The sequence below is a fragment of the Trachypithecus francoisi genome, unplaced genomic scaffold (genome assembly GCF_009764315.1).
Source record: "Trachypithecus francoisi isolate TF-2019V2 unplaced genomic scaffold, Tfra_2.0 Lachesis_group0, whole genome shotgun sequence".
NCBI lineage: Eukaryota > Metazoa > Chordata > Mammalia > Primates > Cercopithecidae > Trachypithecus > Trachypithecus francoisi.
Genome location: NW_022681453.1, coordinates 40,434,750 through 40,454,480, shown reverse-complemented (window position 1 = coordinate 40,454,480; position 19,731 = coordinate 40,434,750). Strand labels below are relative to the sequence as shown.

Below are 19,731 nucleotides of genomic sequence, written 5' to 3'. Positions count from 1 at the left end.
ATTTCCCTGGTAAAAATATGACACCATGGTCAAGTTTAGGTCACCATGATGACATCACTAAACGCAGAGGGAAGAGATGCACACACTGATTCTCAAAAACCCAGATAAGCTGGTACCAGCACATCAAAAGGAAGAGCTAGCCAAGATAAAGCCAATGAAGCACGTCTTAATAAGCAGGTCACTAACGTGGACACATGGAACTCACTCTCATGGGTGCACTCTGTGAAACAGCGTGGAACACACCTCAGAATCCACTCACAGGGACACTGGCACACTTACTCATCTGTCTATTCCCTATTGATTGAAGTTAACCTTCCCTCCAGCTCCAATTAGGTCTCCAGGTCTTTGAGAAAGCTCACCATGGCCAAAAACAAAGCCTTCCAGCAGAGAAGAGAGAGAGGCACAGGTATTTGAGATGGGAATTATTAGCATGCTGGAAAATGCCTTTGCCTGCAACTGTAGGTGAATTCAAGTGGCCCGAGGGTATAGGGGATGAAGCAGCGGTAGTACTGGAATCTGCAACAGGAGGCAACACACTTTTTCCATAAAGGACCAGACAGTAAATATTTCAAGCTTTGCATGCCACATATGGTCACTATCACATATTTTTCAAGCTTTTTATTTGCTTGTGGTTTACAAGATTTTAACCATATAAAAAACACAAAAAAACCTTCTTAGCTGGTGGGGCTGAACAAAATGAGTCTGAGGGCCACAGATTGCCAAGGCCTGTCCTATAAGCCAGCAACAGCAGCACCCAGGAGTTTGCAAAAATGCAGATTCCCAGGCACCACCCCGGCACTGAATATAATCTGCATATTAACAAGATGTACACAGTAATGTTTGAGGAACACTATGCTGCTGTACTATCATTTCCATCATGCAGATAAGGACACTCAGTCCTTAGAGAGGCTGAGTCACTTGATAGAAGCTGCAAAGAGCCAGGACTCAAATCTAGGCCTGAATGATGCCAAGGCCATTCTCTTCACAGGTCTGGGTATAATTGTAAATAATCTATAAAAGATTTCAATTCCCATATGATATAGTTTGGATGCTTGTCCCCTCCAAATCTCATGTTGAAATGTGACCCCCAAAATTGGAGGTGAAGCCTAGTGGGAGGTGTTTGGCTCTTAGGGGTGGATACCTCAAGAATGGCTTGGTGCCAACCCCGTGGTAATGAGTTCATGTAAGATCTGGTTGGTAAAAAGAGTCTGGGACCTCCCTCTCCTCTCTCTTCCTCCCTCTCCTACCATGTGACACACGTGCTCCCCCTTCTCCTTCCACCATGAGTAGAAGCTTCCTGAGGCCTCACCAGAAGCAGATGCTGGTGCTGTGCTTCTTGTACAGCCTGCAGAACCATGAGCCAAAATAAATCTCTTTTCTTTATAAATTACCCAGTCTCAGGTACTCTTTTATAGCAATGCTAAACGGACTAATATACCATATTTAAAGTAAGATGACTACTTTGAAATAATATCTAAGCAATTTTGTACTGACATCATTGGAGGAGCCCTGTACATAGGAAAATGAGTAACTTTAGCAATCCTTTTACAGAAAGACAGGCAATGTGGAGCTCCAGAAAGGAGTTCCTGTGTCTGTGATGGCCATCTTCCTTACACATGATCTAGTATCTTAGGAGTAGATCGAGTCCCTCAGTAGATTGGAACCTCCTTGAGATCAGGAACAGGGTATTCTCTTCCCCTGATGACCTCTCAAAGGATTAGTAAATTGATTCTCTAAAGGAATACAAACAGGAAGTACACAGACTCCCTCCACTGGTTAGATCCTAATTATACCCTTTTTTGTGTTGTGGGTTAGAGGTTAGCTTAAGAAGTTCAACGTTGCAACTAATTCTTCCCAAGGCACCCGGCTGACTGGGACTCCTACCCCGCAGTGTGGGATAGTGTCATGGTGTGGAGGTGAGGGCTTAAGTCAAACCCAAAGATGACTAACAGACAGTCGGATCTGCTTTTTCCTTTGAGGCATTCTATTATATTCATGTTGGGTCTTATGGACATCATTTCTATCTCTTTTTTTTTTCTTCTTTGATTCTCACCTCTTTAATCTTTTCCACAGAGCTCCTGAAGAAGCTCTTAAGCCTATCTCTCTCTTCTGTGATCTTGGTTTTCTTCAGTAACTCAGGAAAGACACTGCTTCTATTGTGTTTTTAATATGACACCTGTAATTTTCATCTGCAGTCTTTATGGACTGGATTATGGATCTTGGATTATGTTTCTTCTTCATGACAATCTGCTCTCATTTTATAGATATGATGGGTCTTTAAGTTATCTTGAAAATATTAATGATGACTTACCTAGTTTCACATGCTTTTCTTTCAAGATAAATTTGCTGTTTTCAGATTGGCCCCTTTCCATTGCCACAAACAGTAAATTTTTTTTGTTTTCTTATTTATACAGAGAATAGCCTATATTTGCAAATTACTGAGATGGGCTAAGTTTCTTTCAGAGATGTGTTCATCCACATCTGAATCATTGATACTCAGATGAAGGGGAAAGACCATGCAAGATAGTAATGTTAATGGGCAGGGCCCTGAAACTAGACTGCCTGGGTTCAAGTCCCAATTCCACCACTTTCTAGTTATGTGATTTGGGGTAAGTTACTTGACTATGCTGAACCTCAGTTTCTTCCTCCATAAAATGGACATATTAATAATGTTGACCTCCTAGCTATGTCATGAGGATTAAATGAGCCTAGATATAGGGTGCTTAGAAGACTGTCCAGCGTATGGTAAGCTCTGAGAAAGTGTTAGCTGTGAAGATGATGATGACAATGATAAGAGTAATAATTTTACTCCATTCATGCAGACTCTTCTACTTACTTCATGATTTCACTGTTTCTGTGAAGTCAGGTCAAGCCAATCTTTCAATCTTGTCTTGAACCATCACATTTTGCAGAAGTTCTTTAAGGTTTCTGGCATGTGACTTTAGGATTCTTCTGTGGTATAATAATGTAATAAAATTATTATTTTCTTCAGAGCAAAATCTGCCCTCCCACACAAGAAGGAGCTGTTTTTCTTGGGAGATATTTTAGCTCACATTCCATAGAAAATAGAGCCTGAGATGATGCTTACCCATCAGTGCTTATTGGGGGTGCAATCCCAGGCCACAAGAATGAAGGAACAAAGAGGTGGAGAAGGAAGGAATGCAAACATAGGTGGTGCATTACCAATTGGGCTGGCCATAGCTTCATGATGAAACATAGCAGGTTGCTTGTTCATGCAGGATATCTGCAGAGAAGTAAAAGAGGTACTCCTAAGCCTCAGAAGAGTCCATCAGGGGAGCAAAGTGCAAGGAATTTAATTGGCGCTCCTTCACTGCCAGGTCTCTCCTTGGTCAACATTAGCTCCATGGGGCATTGACGCATGCCATTTCTGGGTCGTGTTATCCCCATCTAAGCAGCCACTGAGGAAGACAAATTCCACAGCCCAAAGTGTGATGCTTCTCCTGGGCCTGGAAGTAGAGGGAGGAGCCAGGGTCCTGATAAGTAAGGTCAGTCCTGGGCCTCAGAGTGGGCATGACGGGGGCCATGGGAAGGTTTCGCCTTTACTCCAGGGGAGACTGAGGCTGCTGCGGGGATTAGAATATGGGGACCTAGGATACAGATGTGAGCCCCTCCCTGATAGAATATTGAGAGGAAAATTTTATTTTCTCCAGGACAGTGTATGCCCAGCCACCCAAGAAACATCTATTTTTATTAGGAGATGTTTTAGCTCATGTTGCCTGAAGATTAAAGCTTAGAATAGTGAAGCTGAGCAAAGATATGGAGGCCCATAAGTTGGATCCTGTGCAGTTTGAATATCCAGGACGTTTGAGAAACAGTGTATGTTCACTGAACTAGTTTTTTGCTTTTGTTTTTGTTTTAAGCAAACAGGATCTTGCTCTGTCACCCAAGCTGGAATGCAGTGGCATGATCATGGCTTACTGCAGCCTCAACCTCCCAGGCTCAATGATCCTCCCTGCTCAGCCTCCTAAGTAGCTGGGACTATAGGTTCATAACACCATGCCCAGCAATTTTTTTTCTTTTTTTTGTAGAGACAGGATCTTACTATATCATCCAGGCTGGTCTCAAATTCCTAGGCTCAAGTGATCCTCCTGTCTTGGCCTCTTAAAGTGCTGAGATTATAGGAGTGGGCCACCAACTGTGGCCTGAACTGATTTTTAAAGGGAGAAATCCAGGGCTCTTGTCTGTTGAGTAGGGAATGTGAGCTGACGGTCAGAGTGGAAATGCACAGAAGTCAGGGGTCAGAGAAGATGAGGTAGCCAACTCCTTAAGAGAAAGTGAGGGGGAAGACAGAGAGGTTTTTAGAGTTTTATGAAGTTCAGTCTGGGTGGTGCTATAAATACCCTTTCTCATTTTCCTGGGGATCATCAGCCCCATCTATATTACCTCCTAATAGTTTGCAAAATTGATCTATTTGGGGCAGGAGCACTGGCCCAAGTGCTGAGCTCAGCCTCAAAGAAGGCACAGGGTAAGCTGAGGATTACATTGAGATGTTGCTTTGGTTCACCAGGTGCCAGCTTTTCCTCTGCATTAGACAGATTATTGATTTCAAACAACAGAAATTAACTCTGATTTTCTTCAGTGGAGAAGGAATTGAGAAAGAATATTGGGGACTGGACAGGGCAGGAATCAAGGCAGTTGCAGTAGGTCAATCAACAGGAAGGCCCACAGTGATTTTTAACAGGAAGCATCTGTCTAGGATGCCACCACTACCACCGCCAGGAAGAAATGAACCACCCTGCGGCTTTGCCTCACTCCCTGCACATTTAGAGTCCAATTAGCTCAGCCCAGTCAGATGTGTATACATCCTGCCTGCCAGGGGAGCACAGGGAACTGTTGTAAGAGGCAAGGAACCGCTTTCCAACAATTACTACACACAGGGGGCAGGAGGGGGGAGGATTCTGCTTGTAATTACACTTGGAGAAGCAGGAGGCCACAGTCATTAAAGGTACTAGCTCTGGGATCAGATAGCCTGGATTTGAAGTCAAGCTTGGCCATTTTCTTCTTAGCGTGCCTGGATAAGTCACTTTAACTCTCTGCTTTTCAGTTTCCTTGCCTATGAAATGAAGCAAAACCAATCCTTATCTTAAAATATCATTATGGAATGGGTGCAGTGGCTCACTCCTATAATCCTGGCATTTTGAGAGGCAGAAGTGGGAGGATTGCTTGAGGCCAGAAGTTTGAGGTTACAGTGAGCTACAATCACGCCACTGCACCCTAGCCTGGGCAATGGAGCGGGACCCGGTTTCTAAAAGAACCCAAAAGTTTCATTATAAGAAGAAAAAAATTAATTTAATTAAAACATTTAAAGCATCATTATGAAGATTAAGGGTTAAAGCCCTCAAAACATTGTTAGGGCCAAAAATTGTTAGCAACTTGTATTAGTTTCCTGTGGCTGCTGTAACAGATACCACAAAAACTGGCTGGCTTAGGAAAACAGAAATGTACTCTGTCACTGTGTGGAAGCTAGACATTTAAAGTCAAGGTGTCAGCAGGACTGCACTCCCTCTGGAGGCTCTAGCAGGGATTCTGTTCCCTGCTGCTTCCAGCTTCTGGTGGACCCTGGCATTGCTTAGTTTGTGGTCACATCACTCCAATCTTGGCCTCGGCCTTCTTGTGGCCCTCTCCTCCTCTGTCTTCTTATCTTCCGTCTCTTATAAGAACACGTGCATTCCACTGAAGGCTTATCCAGGTGATCCAAGATGATCTCATCTTGAGAGCCTCACTTAATTGCATCTGCCAAGATCCTTTCTCCAAATAAGGTCACATTCACAGGTACTAGGTGAACATATTTTTAGGGGGCTATCATTCAACCGAGTACACAACTCTCTCCTTTTGTCCCCAAATCGATAAAGGAGTTGAATGTTGGATAATGGAGCCAGTAGACCCTTTATTTATATTCTACTGATAATCCTTGAGGGAATTAGGAGTTGGGGGTGGGGTGATTTGCATAGCCTGAGTCAGGCACATGAATCTGTGTCATCAACACGGTTTTGATCAGAGGTCAGAAGGATGTTTTAGTGCTCAAGTAAGAAAGACTCTAGTGGACCAAATGTGGAGAAATGACAGATTGCTCTCAAAACATACTGCTTCCTACCTTAAGACGCTAACTGTCACTTCCTACCTTAAGACCCAAGCAGCAGGTGCTGGAAGGTTTTTCATCCATAGCTAAGACAACTGAAAGGCCTAAGGTTATAACTTCTGAGATATTCTCAGTGGTAAAACATTAGCACCTGTCATGTGGCAATAAACTTTACTGTTGTGCAAAGCCAGCCCAGTGTGCTGGATAGATATGATTCCCCTAAGAAATCATAGGAAAGGCCTAAGGCCCAGATTTTGCTGTGTTGGTACCCTCCTGGGTGGTGGCACCAGGAAGAGAATCTGAGGTCTTTCAGTCAAAACATCAGGGGTTGACTAGGCATGGTGGCTCCCACCTGTCATTCAAGCACTTTGGGAGGCTGAGGTGGGAAGATCACCTTAGGTTGGGAGTTTGAGACCAGCCTGGACAACATGGTAAAACCCTGTCTCTACTAAAAATACAAAAATTAGCCAGGTATGGTGGTGCACACCTGTAACCTCAGCTACTTGGGAGGCTGAGGCGGGAGAATCACTTGAACCAGGGAGGCAGAGGTTGCAGTGAGCTATCGCACTGCTGCACTCCAGCCTGGGTGAAAGACTGAAACCCTGTCTTTAAAACAAAAGGTGAGGGGTCATCAAGTGCAGCTGCTTTCACTTTGTACCATCAGGCCCATTCTATCTTTGATACATGGTACCACGCAGTCCTACCTTCAGGAGACGGTCTTGGTTGTTTTTCTACTTCTCTGTGCACACACGTGCGCACGTGTGTGTGTACGTTTTCTCTGTAAGAACATTGTAAGTTCTTCCAGAATAAGGAATCATGCCTCCCACTGAGTCTATCTTCCACCCCACCCAACCCCCAGCGGCAGACTCTGAGACAGAAGTTTCAGTACACACTGTTGATTTGGAAAGTGATCCCACTAGGGGAGTTGGGAAATGAGACAGGGAAGAGAAGGAAGCCAATTATGTGTGTTGCTGAGTGGGTTTTCAGCAACCCACTGAAGGTTTCAACTGGGAACCTTCAGAAGACTCTGCAGAACCTACCAGGGTTAAGCCCCTCAAGGGGCAAGGAAGCTGATGCTTACCCTCTAATGCTCATTCATCATCGGCTGGGGCTGCTCTGGGGACTAGCAACTCCTGAGCACTTGCAGCCCAACATGTGTGCGGAGGAGAAAACCCTCAGGCAGAGGATCACAGAGGATTTCGTAGGCGTGTAAGGAAGTCAGGGCCAACAGGATATGGGAGAAGCATGAAGCTTATGATTGTGGGCTTTGCAGTTAGAAAGTCCTGGATCCAAATTTTGGTCCAGTCAGTCATGAGATTCTAGCAAGTTCTTTTGCTCTCTGAAGCTCATTTGCCTCCTTTGTAAATTAGGGATAATAATAGTCTACCTCACAAGGTTTTGATTCAAAATGAAACACTTACATGAAATGTTCAGTACATGCCTGGTGTGTGGGAAGCACCTGTGACCAGTAACTGCCTTGTGCCATTTTAAGATTAGCACAGGACCAGCCCTGATAGCTATTGCTTGAATTGACTTTGAAATCTCAGTGAACGCTGGCACAACACGTTATGTTGTGTACACATTTTCACATCATGATTTTGATGGATTTGATAGACCACATGCTTTTTTTTTTTTTTCTTTTGGTAGCTCTTTGTGGTTTTAACTTGAGTCTCCCTAATAACTAATGATGCCAAAACTGTTCTCATGTGCTTATTTGCCACCTGTATTTTTTTTTTTTTTTTTTTTTTTTTGAGACAGAGTCTCGCTCTGTTGCTTAGGCTAGAGTGCAATGGCACCATCTCGGCTCACTGCAACCTCTGCATCCCATGTTCAAGCAGTTCTCCTTGTCTCAGCCTCCCGAGTAGCTGGGATTACAGGCACCCACCACCAGGCCCAGCTAATTTTTGTATTTTTAGTAGAGATGGTGTTTCACCATGTAAGCCAGGCTGGTCTCGAACGCCTGACCTCAAGTGATCCACCTACCTCAGTCTCCCAAAGTGCTGGGATTACAGGCATGAGCCACCACGCCCACTGCCACCTGCTTTTGATACATCCTGGAACGTAAGTATCTATTGGGTGTCAGATTGTAAACTATGTGCCTGGGTGCACAGCCTCTTGCCTTTCTGGGTTTTGGTCCACAGAAAGCTAAGATATAAAGAGGGGAAGTATTCAGCTATTCAGAGGGGTTGAGAGACCAAGGAGAAGAAACAAGAGGGACATCGTAGAGGAGACCCTCCCTTGAGGCTGCCCATCTTTGTAGACAGGTGGTTACTAAGGAGGAAGAGCCTGCATCATCTGGTGGCTGCTGCAGGTGTGTCTGGCAGCTAAAAGTCAGACAGTTCAAGAAAAGGACTGTACCTTCCCACCCTTCTAAATGTCAAGAGCAAGAGAGAGGCTGCTCCCTGTGAAAGACTTCTTAAAACAGAGCTAGCCTCAAGCATGATCCGGATATTAATCCCAACTTAATCTTGCATCACATAAGGATTCTGCTGAGCATAAAGGTCTTCAAATGTATTATTCTTTGAATCCCAGTCTCCTCTGGGCATCACAATGCTAGTTGTCTCAGCCTAGATTCTCTAGAAAACAGAGCTGGAGGCAAATGATTATACACTAATATTTTATTGGGAAGTGCAGTCCCAGAGATGTTGGAGTGAGGGGAAACAGGAATGAGGTCAGGAATGAATGACAGCAAATATGAGAAGGTGCATGCCAAGTTGGCATGGAAAGCAACCGATTGCTCCAATTTGTCACTGTCCTCCGACAGGCTGTACACACATCTCAGGACAGTGTGCGCTCATCAGAAGGACCAGATAAGAGTTTATCCTTTCCAATAAGTTCTCCCAATTTATAATTTGACCAGCTCCTGTACCTCACTGATCAAAGTATTAACCACTCTGCTCACTTCCAGGTCACACATGTGGGTGTCTAGGCCATCTGGTGTCTCAGCAGCAACAGAGATGCCTTAGGGCAGGAGAGAAGAAGAGAGTCCTGAGTATAGGAGGCAAAGTGAGCCATGGGGCAAGAGTTGTCGGGTCGTGTTCAAGCAGGTGGTGTCAAAAACTCTCTGCTTGATCAAACTCTAGCCAGGCTCTTTTGAGCTCTTCGTCAACAAGGTCCCATCCTTGGGCATGTCTTTAAGAGCCGTTTCTTTTTTTGGAGACAGGATCTTGCTCTGTCACCCTGGCTGGAGTGCAGTGGTGTGAACTTGGCTCACTGCAACCTCTGCCTCCTGGGTTTAAGCGATTCTCCTGCCTCAACCTCCTGAGTAGCTGGGATTACAGGCATGCACCACCATGCCCAGCTAATATTTGTATTTTTTTAGTAGAGACCGGGTTTCGCCATGTTAGCCAGGCTAGTTTCAAACTCTGGACTGAAGTGATCTACCCACCTCGGCCTCCCAAAGTGCTGGGATTACAAGAATTACAAAGTGCCACGGCTGGCCAAGAGCCCAATTTTATCGAGAATCCTACTGTGTTACTCCGGCCCATTTACTGAGTGACCTGAAAGGCTGCCAGTTTTGAGTGGGGTTCAGAACAGAAGGTCCTGCAATAGTTCCAGGCAGATGTGCAAGCTGCTCTGCCATTTGGGTCATATCACCCAGCAGATCCAATGGTGCTTGAGGTGTCAGTGGCAGGTAGGGATGCTGTTTGGAGCCTTTGGCAGGCCCCCATAGATGAATCACAATGGAGGCTTCTAGGATTCTGGAGCAAGGCCCTGCCATCTTCTGCAGATAACTACTCTCCTTTTGAGAGACAGCTCTTGGCCTGTTACTGGGCTTTGGTAGAAACTGAACGTTTGACTATGAGTCATCAAGTCACCATGCAACCTGAACTGCCTATCACGAACTGGGTGCTTTCTGACCCATCTAGCCATAAAGTGAGTCATGCACAGCAGCATTCCATCATCAAATGGAAGTGGCATATATGTGATCAGGCTCAAGCAGGTCCTGAAGTCACAATTAAGTTACATCAGGAAGTGTCTCAAATGCCCATGGTCTCCACTCGGGCCACCCTGCCTTCTCACCCCCAGCCTGCCCTGATGGCCTCATGGGGAGTTCCTTATGACCAGCTGACAGAGGAAGAGAAGACAAGGGCCTGGTTCACAGATTGTTCTGCGTGATATGCAGGCACCACCTGAGAGTGGACAGCTGTAGCACTACAGCCCCTTTCTAGAACATCCCTGAAGGACAGCAGTGAAGGGCAGTCTTCCCAGGGGAAGAACTTTGAGCAGTGCACCTGATTGTGTACTTTGCATGGAAGGAGAAATGGCCAGATGTGCAATTATATACTGATTCATGGGCTATAGCCAATGGTCAGGGACTTGGAAGAAGCATGATTGGAAAATTTGTGACAAAGAAATCTGGGCAAGAGGTACAGACCTCTCTGAGTGGTCAAAAATTGTGAAGATATTTGTATCCTATGTGAGTGCTCACCAACAGATGACCTCAGCAGAGGAGGATTTTAATAATCAAGTGGATAGTATGACCCGTTCTCTGGATACCACTCAGCCTCTTTCCCCAGCCACCCCTGTTATCACCTGATGGACCTATGAAAAAAGTGGCCATGGTGGCAGGGATAGGGGTTATGCATGGGCTCAGTGACATGGATTTCCACACACCAAGGCCGGCCTCACTACGGCCACTGCTGAGTGCCCAATTTGCCAGTAGCAGAGACCAACACTGAGCCCTCACTATGGCACCGTTCCTTGGGGTGATCAGCCAGCTACCTGGTGGCAGGTTGATTATATTGGACCTCTTCCATCATGGAAAGGGCAGAGGTTTGTCCTCACTGGAATAGACACTTACTCTGGATATGGGTTTGCCTATCCTGCATGCAATGCTTCTGCCAAGACTACCATCCGTGGACTCACGGAACGCCTTATCCAACATCATGCATTCCACACAGCATTGCCTCTGACCAAGGCACTCACTTTACAGCTAAGAAGTGCAGCAGTAGGCTCGTGCTCAGGAGATTCACTGATCTTACCATGTTCCCCATCATCCTGAAGTAGCTGGATTGATAGGATGGTTGAATGGCCTTTTGAAGTTACAATTACAACACCAGCTAGGTGACAGTACTTTGCAGGGCTGGGGCAAAGTTCTCCAGAAGGCTGTGTATTCTCTGAATCAGTGCCCAATGTATGGCACTGCTTCTCCCATAGCCAGGATTCACAGGTCCAGGAATCAAGGGCTGGAAGTGGAAGTGGCACCACTCACCATCACCCCTAGTGATCCACTAGCAAAATTTTTCCTTCCTGTTCCCGCGACATTACGTTCTGCCAGCCTAGAGGTCTTGGTTCCAGAGGGAGGAACGCTGCCACCAGGAGACACAGTAACATTCCATTAAACTGGAAGTTAAGATTGCCACCTGGACACTTTGGGCTCCTCCCACCTTTAAGTCAACAGGCTAAGAAGGGAGTTACAGTGTTGGCTGGAGTGATCGACCCAGACTATCAAGATGAAATCAGTCTACTACTCCACAATGGAGGTAAGGAAGAGTATGCACAGAATACAAGAGATCCATTAGGGTGTCTCTTAGTATTATCATACCCTGTAACTAAGGTCAGTGGGAAACTACAACAGCCCAATCCAGGCAGGACTACAAATAAGCCAGACCCTTTAGGAATGAAGGCTTGGGTCACTCCACCAGGAAAAAAACCACAATCTGCTGAGGTGCTTGCAGAAGGCAAAGTGAATACAGAATGGGTAGTAGAAGGTAGTCATCAATACCAGTTATGACCATGTGACCAGCTGCAGAAACGAGGACTGTTATTGTCATGAGTATTTCCTCCTTCTTTTGTTAAAAACATGTTCGTTCATAGGTACACTTGTACTAAGAAAATATCTTCATTTTATTTCTTTTTTCCTTTATTATGTGACAAGATTTATTGACTTCACATCAGCATTTAGGTATTTTGGTTGGAGATTGGCGCATTTTCGGTTGTACGAAGGATAGTTGCATTACATTAGGCGTAATTATGACCTTATTATTGTCTTTATTTGAAAATTATGTATGATCTCAGGAGACGTGTATGGGTTCAAGTTGACAGGTGGTGGACTTGGGATGGTTAATACTGAGTGTCGACTTGATTGGATTGAAGGATACAAAGTATTAATCCTGAGTGTGTCTGTAAGGGTATTGCCAAAGGAGATTAACATTTGAGTCAATGGGCTGGGAAAGGCAGACCTACCCTAAATCTGGGTGGGCACCATCTAATCAGCTGCCAGCTCAACCAGAATAAAAAGCAGACAGGAAAATATGAAAAGAGAGACTGGTCTAGCCTTCCAGCCTACAACTTTCTCCTGTGCTGAATGCTTCCTGCCCTTGAACATCAGACTCCAAGTTCTTCAGTTTTGGAACTGGGACTGGCTCTCCTTGCTCCTCAGCCTGCAGACGGCCTTTTTTGGGATCTTGTGATTGTATGAGTTAATACTTAATAAACTTCCATATATATATATATATATATATATACACACATACATATTCCATTAGTTCTGTCCCTCTAGAGAACTCTGACTAATACACCTACAAAGTCAGTTTGGCCAGAATCCCTCACTCTCCATATCCAATCACCCTCCTCATCTGGTACCATACCAGATGATGTCTGATCACTCTGGCCTGCCTTCAGCAAGAATCCCATTATGTCAGTTTAGTGAAGAATTACCTTACCCTCAGTGATTTTCTACCCACCAACTTCTCGCTGGCTGTAAATCCCCACCCTTCCTTGTTGTATTTTCAGAGCTGAGAAAGAAAAGGAACTTTTCATCTGAGGAATGCCAGTCCATTAAAAAACCCGGTCCAGAGAGGCATTGAAATGTGACAGAAGGCTCATATCACCCGCCCTCCTTAAGCTAAGTAATCTGCCTGCTACACGGACTCTAGACTGAGTGTCCTCACCAAGAAGCTATAAATTAACCTAACAATGCCTCACACTGGACACCATGACCCATACCCTACAGTTCAACAATATAATGCCGATTACTCATCAATGTTATTTCTGCAAACCAGTGAGAATTCGAGGAACAACCTTTGTAATCTCTCCCTCTTTAAATTTGTCCTTTTTTCTTTAAAAACACGAGCCTCTTCTTTATTCTCAAGAGCATTTCTGAGCATTTCCCAGACTGCAGTCCTCAACCTTGTCCCAAATAAATTCAACTGTATTAATTTTGCCTCCGTTTCTTTCTTTAGGTAGACAGGGTTGAACCCAATCTCTCTCTCCTACTGCAAAACACTGTCATAACAGTCACCTGAATAAAGTGTGCCTTCTCGCCTTTCACAAGTGTCAGAATAGTTTTTCCTTAACAATGATCAGACCACACAGTGGTGAGTCCAATATGCAGGAGAGGTGCCGGATATACTAGCCTGAGACCTATTTCCATAGGAAATAGTGGACTCTGAGTAATAATTAAAGGCTTTTTTTTTTCCAAGCATTTACTTTGCAACCAGACACTTTTCTAGGCTCTTTATCCTATTAGCTTATTTAGTACCATTTTCAGAAAAGGAAACCCAGGCACCAAGAGTTTAAGTTATCTAACGCAAGATCACTTAGCGAGTAACTGCTGGAGCCTGAATCTCTACCCTGGTGAACAGCTTCACAGCCTGTTGTTTAACCCATTACACTTAAAAGACACAGAACAACATAACAGCGTACAGGACACCCTGGTCCAGTCCCCTACCACCCACAGGATCCAGGGCAAGGACAGCAATCTCTGTGGCCTGGGTTCATTCATCTGTACAATGCAAATGAGCAGATGTCGGAATTTTACAAGCACAAACATTTTGAAACAAGTCACAGAACATACTCGCTTCGGTGCCTGACTCTGAATAAACCCACACTCTATTTTATGTGTTGTTCTTATCATCATTATTACCAATCACTTTTAAGTGTTTTCTTTTACCTGAAATGGTGCTCATTGAATTGAATGTAACTTATTGGTGCAAAGCATCACAATGAACTCTTTCAAGTTTTAATTTTCGTCACCTTTGCCTCCAGAGCAGCACACACATATACAAAGTGCTGTTATGGATTAGCCACGGAGCATGCAACGACTCTGTCTCCTTCCTGTGAAATCCAAATTGAGTGAGCTGAGACGCCCCAGGGACAGAAGAGAGATGTTTGGGTAATTGCTGATCATTCACAAGAACAAAATAAACCTTTGAAGGAGCCCTCATCCTTATACTAGATTATCATAATGCTTAAACAAAATCTTCTGACTTTAAAAATGTCTTGTAAATTTGGTTTGAATGCTTGTATTAGGTTTAATATCATCTTATTTTTCTGTTTTATGAATCATGTCAGTTTTTCTCTGGAGCTTGAAAGAACTGCTATCCATTAACAGAACGAAAAGTCGTTAAGCAGGTCGGTCATCCTGTCACATCATAGGGAGACACTTACCCGGGGTTTGTTTCATGTGCTTATTTGGGTATGGGACAAGGAGAGATTAATCCCACAGCTGATCCTCAAACCCCCCCAACCCCCCACCCCCGCTCTTGAAACCGTCCTGAGGCTATCTCTAGAATGTTCCCTATCAGATTACACATCACTCTCCTCTGTCCATGGTAGCTGATTTTTGTATAGTCACACATCAATAGTTCATTGAGTATAAAAGGAAAGGTTCCACAAAAGTAAATTGTTCAGCTAAATGGAGCTTATCCTTGTAAGCAACACATTTAAAATTTTTAATTCTATTTGAAAGACATGTTGCTTGGAGGTATGTGCCCAAGTCAGAAATAATTTGGTTATGAGTGACAAAAAACCTACTCAGACTAGCTTAGGCAAAATGGAGTTTATGGAGCAGATAGAAGGGTGTCTCATGGAATCCAAGGACAAAAAGTGACCAAGCTTTCTAAGAAGCAGGAAAATCATCACACACTCGCTGGTCCAGCAGTACTCTTGGGGACTGCACTGGCATCCTGGCTGGAGTGCAGCAGCACAATCACAGCTCATTGCAGCCTCAACCTCTCAGGCCCAAGTGATCCTCTCAACTCAGCCTCCCAAGTACCTGTGTGTGTGTGCCACCATGCCAGCTAATTTTTGTATATTTTGCAGACACAGAGTTTTGCCATGTTGCCCAGGCTGGTCTCAAACACCCGGGCTCAAGCACTCCTTCTTCCGTGGCCTCCCAAAGTGCTGAGATTACAGGCATGAGCCACTACACCTGGTCCTCATTTTCCCCTTTTTAAGAACTCTATGAGTGAGATTTCATCAACTTCAATATTCCAGGTATAGAAACAGGAGCTCAGAAAGGTTGTTATGTCCCTAGATCATACAGCTGGTAGCAGGGGCTAGAGCTGGGAGTCAAACCTAAGCCTCCCAAAGTGCTGGGATTACAGGCATAAGCCACTGCACCTGGTCTCTGATTCTTTTTTTTTTTTTTTAAGATGGTCTCTCTCTGTCACTCAGGCTGGAATACAGTGACACAATCTTGGCTCACTGCAACCTCCACCTCCTGGGTTCAAGTGATTCTCCTGCCTCAGCTTCCCGAGTAGCAGGGATTACAGGTGCCCACCACCATGCCCAGCTCATTTTTGTATTTTTAGTAGAGACAGGGTTTAAATATGCTGACCAGGCTGGTCTTGAACTCCTGACCTCAAGTGATCCACCCTCCTGGGCCTCCCAAAGTGCTGGGATTACAGACGTGAGCCACCACACATAGCCCAGCCTCTGATTCTTGATTAACAAACCGTAATAGTCACAATTCAGGGTCCTAATCAGTCATCTGCAAGGCAGGAAGCAGTGTTTGGGCACCAGCTCTGGCTCGAACCAACACTGCAAAATTAAACATTTGCCAGTGGTTCTTAAGCAAGGATGAGGGAAGTTCTATCTCAAGGGAGTATTAGGAAATAGATCAGGGCATTGTTGATTGTCACAGTGACTTGGAGGAGGGCCACTACTGACATTTAGTACATAGGAGACAGGGCCACTTCATGTCCTCCACTGTGTGCAACAGCTCCACAAATGAATTGTTCTCACCTCACATCCCTCCCTCGCTCAACCCACCAAATGCCAATAGCGTTCATACTAAGAACCACAGAATCGCAGGGAGCTTCATTTCACTTTCCCAAAGGAGTAGCCTTAGCTCTTGGGGCCACTACAGTTTTTAACCTCTGTGGCCTAACCACGACTGTGTGATATCTCGGTACAGAGAGGCCCTCTGGTTGTGATTTGTGCTGCTAGGCAAACATTCTGATCATCCCCATTCTGGACACATGGAAGGGTAGGAGCAATGTGACCAGCACTGGACAATGAACTGTGAGCCAGAGAGCACGCCCCTTCTGCAATGAACAATGAATTGTCAATGAACGAGCCACAGAGGTGCTCTTTTTTCCTGGCCACAGCAGGAGATGTTGAAACAATGGCTGCTCCATGGGTCTGGGTCCTAGAGGGAAGACAGTGATAATTCAGAGTAGAACGTCCTGCCTCTTAATGATGAACATGAGTATAGGTGAAAAATAAACCTTCATTACGTTAAGTCACTGAGATGTGGGGGGCTGTTTGTTACTGCAGCAAACCCAGTCAGTCCTGACAAATACAGGCTCTCAAAATTGCTATGTGCCAGGAACTCTTAAGTACTTAACAGTATTAACTCATTTAATTTTTACAACTTTATGAATTAGATGCTACTATCATCCTTCCTCACTGTATAGATGAGAAAACTGAGGAACAGAGAGGTTAAGTTGCACATTGAAGTGACAGTAACTGATGGTGCTGGGATTTAAACCCAGGCAGTCTGGCTTCAGAGGCATATCTTAACTACAATGCTGTACTACCTCTTGAGTTTTATGTAGCAGGTGCTTCCACGCTAAATGACTTTAAACTACTGTGCTTCAGTTATCTAATTTCTGCTTTCAATGTTGTTAACAATTTTGATTCTTTATTCTTGTTGTCACTTTTTACCATTGCCATCATACCTGCCACTAGCAATAACTCCTTCTTTTTTCTCTTCTAATATGCTGTTTCTAATCCATTGCAGACTAGGAAACCAGATAATTAAGCTTGTTATGCACGTTATAATTGTGACTAATTGAGCCTGGCCACCTTGATAGTCAACATCGCTCTATCCCACCTCCAGCCACCTTGCTCACACTCTTGTAATTGTGTGATTGGTGGCTCTTGTATCTTCCCCTCTAGACAGCATGTTCTTCTGAGGAAAGGTAATGAGCTCAATTCACCTTTATGTCTCTCTGTCCCCTTCCCCCAGCACCCAGCACAATGCTTTGCATATGTTAGGTGACTAATAAATATCTGCTAAGACTATTAAGTAATTAGGTTCTGAGTAATGGCCCAAGAGCTTGCCTATAAGTTAATTAGATGGGCTTTGCTACTAGCCTGTGGGACATCTGTTTTAGCTGTCTAGAGGCCTTTGGGATTTTCTCAGTTGTGTCTTGGATACTTAAGATTATAGGACAAAGAGATCAATGAATTCCTTCATTTAGTCTCTCAGTAGTTGTTTATTGCATTTCTACCATAATATTAAAAATACTAGCAGCTTATATGTCCTGGATATTTACCACAGGCAAGGTAATATTTGAAGCACTTTATAAATGTTAATTTATGTTACACTCACAACAATCCAATTAGGTAGGGACTGTTGTCATCATCCCAAAGGCTGAAGAAACTGAGGCACAGAAAGCAACTTTCCTAAGGCCTCATGGCGACTGAGAAGTGGAGTTAGACTAGTCAGGTGCCAGACCTATAGGAGGATAAGACAGATAAGGCATTTACCCTCAGGAGGCCGACATTTTGTTGGGAAGGCCAGATATGAAATGAATAAGCATCTAAATCTATTAAAAAATTGTATGCTTGGTAAGTGTTCTGAAAAGAATAAGCAGTGTGCTATAATAGAAAATAATGCCAGGGACATAGAAGTGTGATCCCACAGGGTGTCTAGGACTGGGTGCATTAGCTTATCTATTGTTGAATAACAAACTACCCCCAAAATGTAGTGCTTAACATAACAGACATTTACTATCTCCTAGGTTCTGTGGGTCAGGGATTTGAGAGAGGCTTATCTGGGTAGTCCCAGCTTGGAGTTTCCCACCAGACTGTAGTCAAGATGTTGCCTGGCTGGAGCTGCAGTCATCCAAAGGCTCGACTGGGGCTAGTGTATCTGTTTCCAAGGTGATTCATTATATTAAACAGGATTCTCTCAGACAAGCAGAACCAGCAGCAAAGATATAGATCACAGAGTTGGGGGGCTGGTTATAAGTCTCTTTCCAGGTATAAAGCTGTCCCTACGTCTAATCCCAGACCTTGAAATCCACAGAGCAAGCAATCAGGAAGGAAAGGTCACAAGCAAATGGAAACCCTACCAGCATAAGGCACAAGGATAGACTGCAACCCATGTTCTTGGTGATGAGGTTGGGCCTTTGTTCCAGATCTGAACACACACACCTAGCCCAGCTCCTGCATCACATCAGCAAGGTGAGTCAGCAGGTAAGTAACAACACATTTGTGATACAAAATTGCTATTGCCCCTACTACCACAACCCCCTACTCCAAGTCACTGAGAATCTCCCTCATGGCCAACCCTAACTGGAAACATACAAATAAGGGGATTCTGTGGTTCAACCTAGTTAAACTGACACACTGCAAACCCATCACATCATGACATTCACTCCAGTGGTTCTTAAAGGCTTCAGTTCCTCCTTGGCTGTTGGCAGGAGGCCCCGTCCCTCACCACGTTGGCCTCTCATTAGGGCTGCTTGAGTGTCCTCATGACATGACAGGTAGCTGCCCCCAAAGTGAATGGCCCAGAAAGAGAATGAAGAGAAGCCTGCAATGCCTTTGATAGTCTAGTCTTGGAAGTCGCCTTTTGTCACTTCTCCAGTATTCTATTCATTACAAGTGGGTCATTGAGTTCAGAACACATGCAAGGGGAGGACAATTAGGCTCCACCTTTTGAAGCGAGGAGGGTGAAAGATTTATGGGTATATTTTAAAACCAGGGTACAGTATTTAAGCTAGGGGGAAGGCAACAATTTGAAGAGCCAGAGAAGAGTGTTTTGGGGCAGAGGTGACAGCAAGAGACCCTGAAGGATTTGCTGTGTGTTTTTTGCTGTGTGTTTGTTTGCTGTCCTCTTAAGGTCAGCGTGGCTACAGCCTCATGAGCCAGCCCCTGGGGAAAGCTGCCTAACATGAGGCTGGGCCTCCTCAATTGTGATGAGCAATTTGTGTTTTAATCCAAGTGCAACAAGACACTATCTGAGGTCACAAGAAGAGGGACACAGTCTGGTTTGCATTTTTGAGGTATCGCTGTGGCTGCTTTTTGGGGAGTGGATTGGAGGAGGATAGAGTAGATGCAGGGAGCCCAGGAGGGGCATCAAAACACCATGCCTGTTCTTGTTCAAGCTCTGTTGTTTATTTGATCAATTCTTGTAAGCTTTCTGAACCTCTTTTGTCAACTGTAAAATGAGGTGACTACTCCTTGCATGCCTCCCTGGAGCACTGCAGACTCACAAAGAGAATGTATGTAGAGACACACTACAAAATGCAAAATGTTCTGCAGTGCAGCCAGATAACTTTTGCCTGAATTGCTCTGAGTTAATACCACTTCCAGAGTTAGATATTTTAACTCCAAAAGAGCACAATCATCAGGAGAAGCCCATTTTAGCTTCAATATATCCATTGGTA

At 44.5% G+C, this 19,731-nt stretch overlaps 1 long non-coding RNA gene across 5 annotated transcripts in view; it reads left to right on the top strand.

Annotated features, from left to right (window-relative positions):
- Positions 1–19,731, top strand: part of LOC117083135 — an 83,987-nt gene that overhangs the window by 35,148 nt on the left and 29,108 nt on the right. For 3 of the 5 annotated variants that reach the window (XR_004436960.1, XR_004436959.1, XR_004436958.1), the window contains exons 3-4: positions 12,839–14,219; positions 18,366–18,535. This is a non-coding gene — a long non-coding RNA (uncharacterized LOC117083135). The remainder of the gene's footprint in view (positions 1–12,838; positions 14,220–18,365; positions 18,536–19,731) is intronic. The other 2 variants (XR_004436961.1, XR_004436962.1) reach the window with 2 other exon arrangements.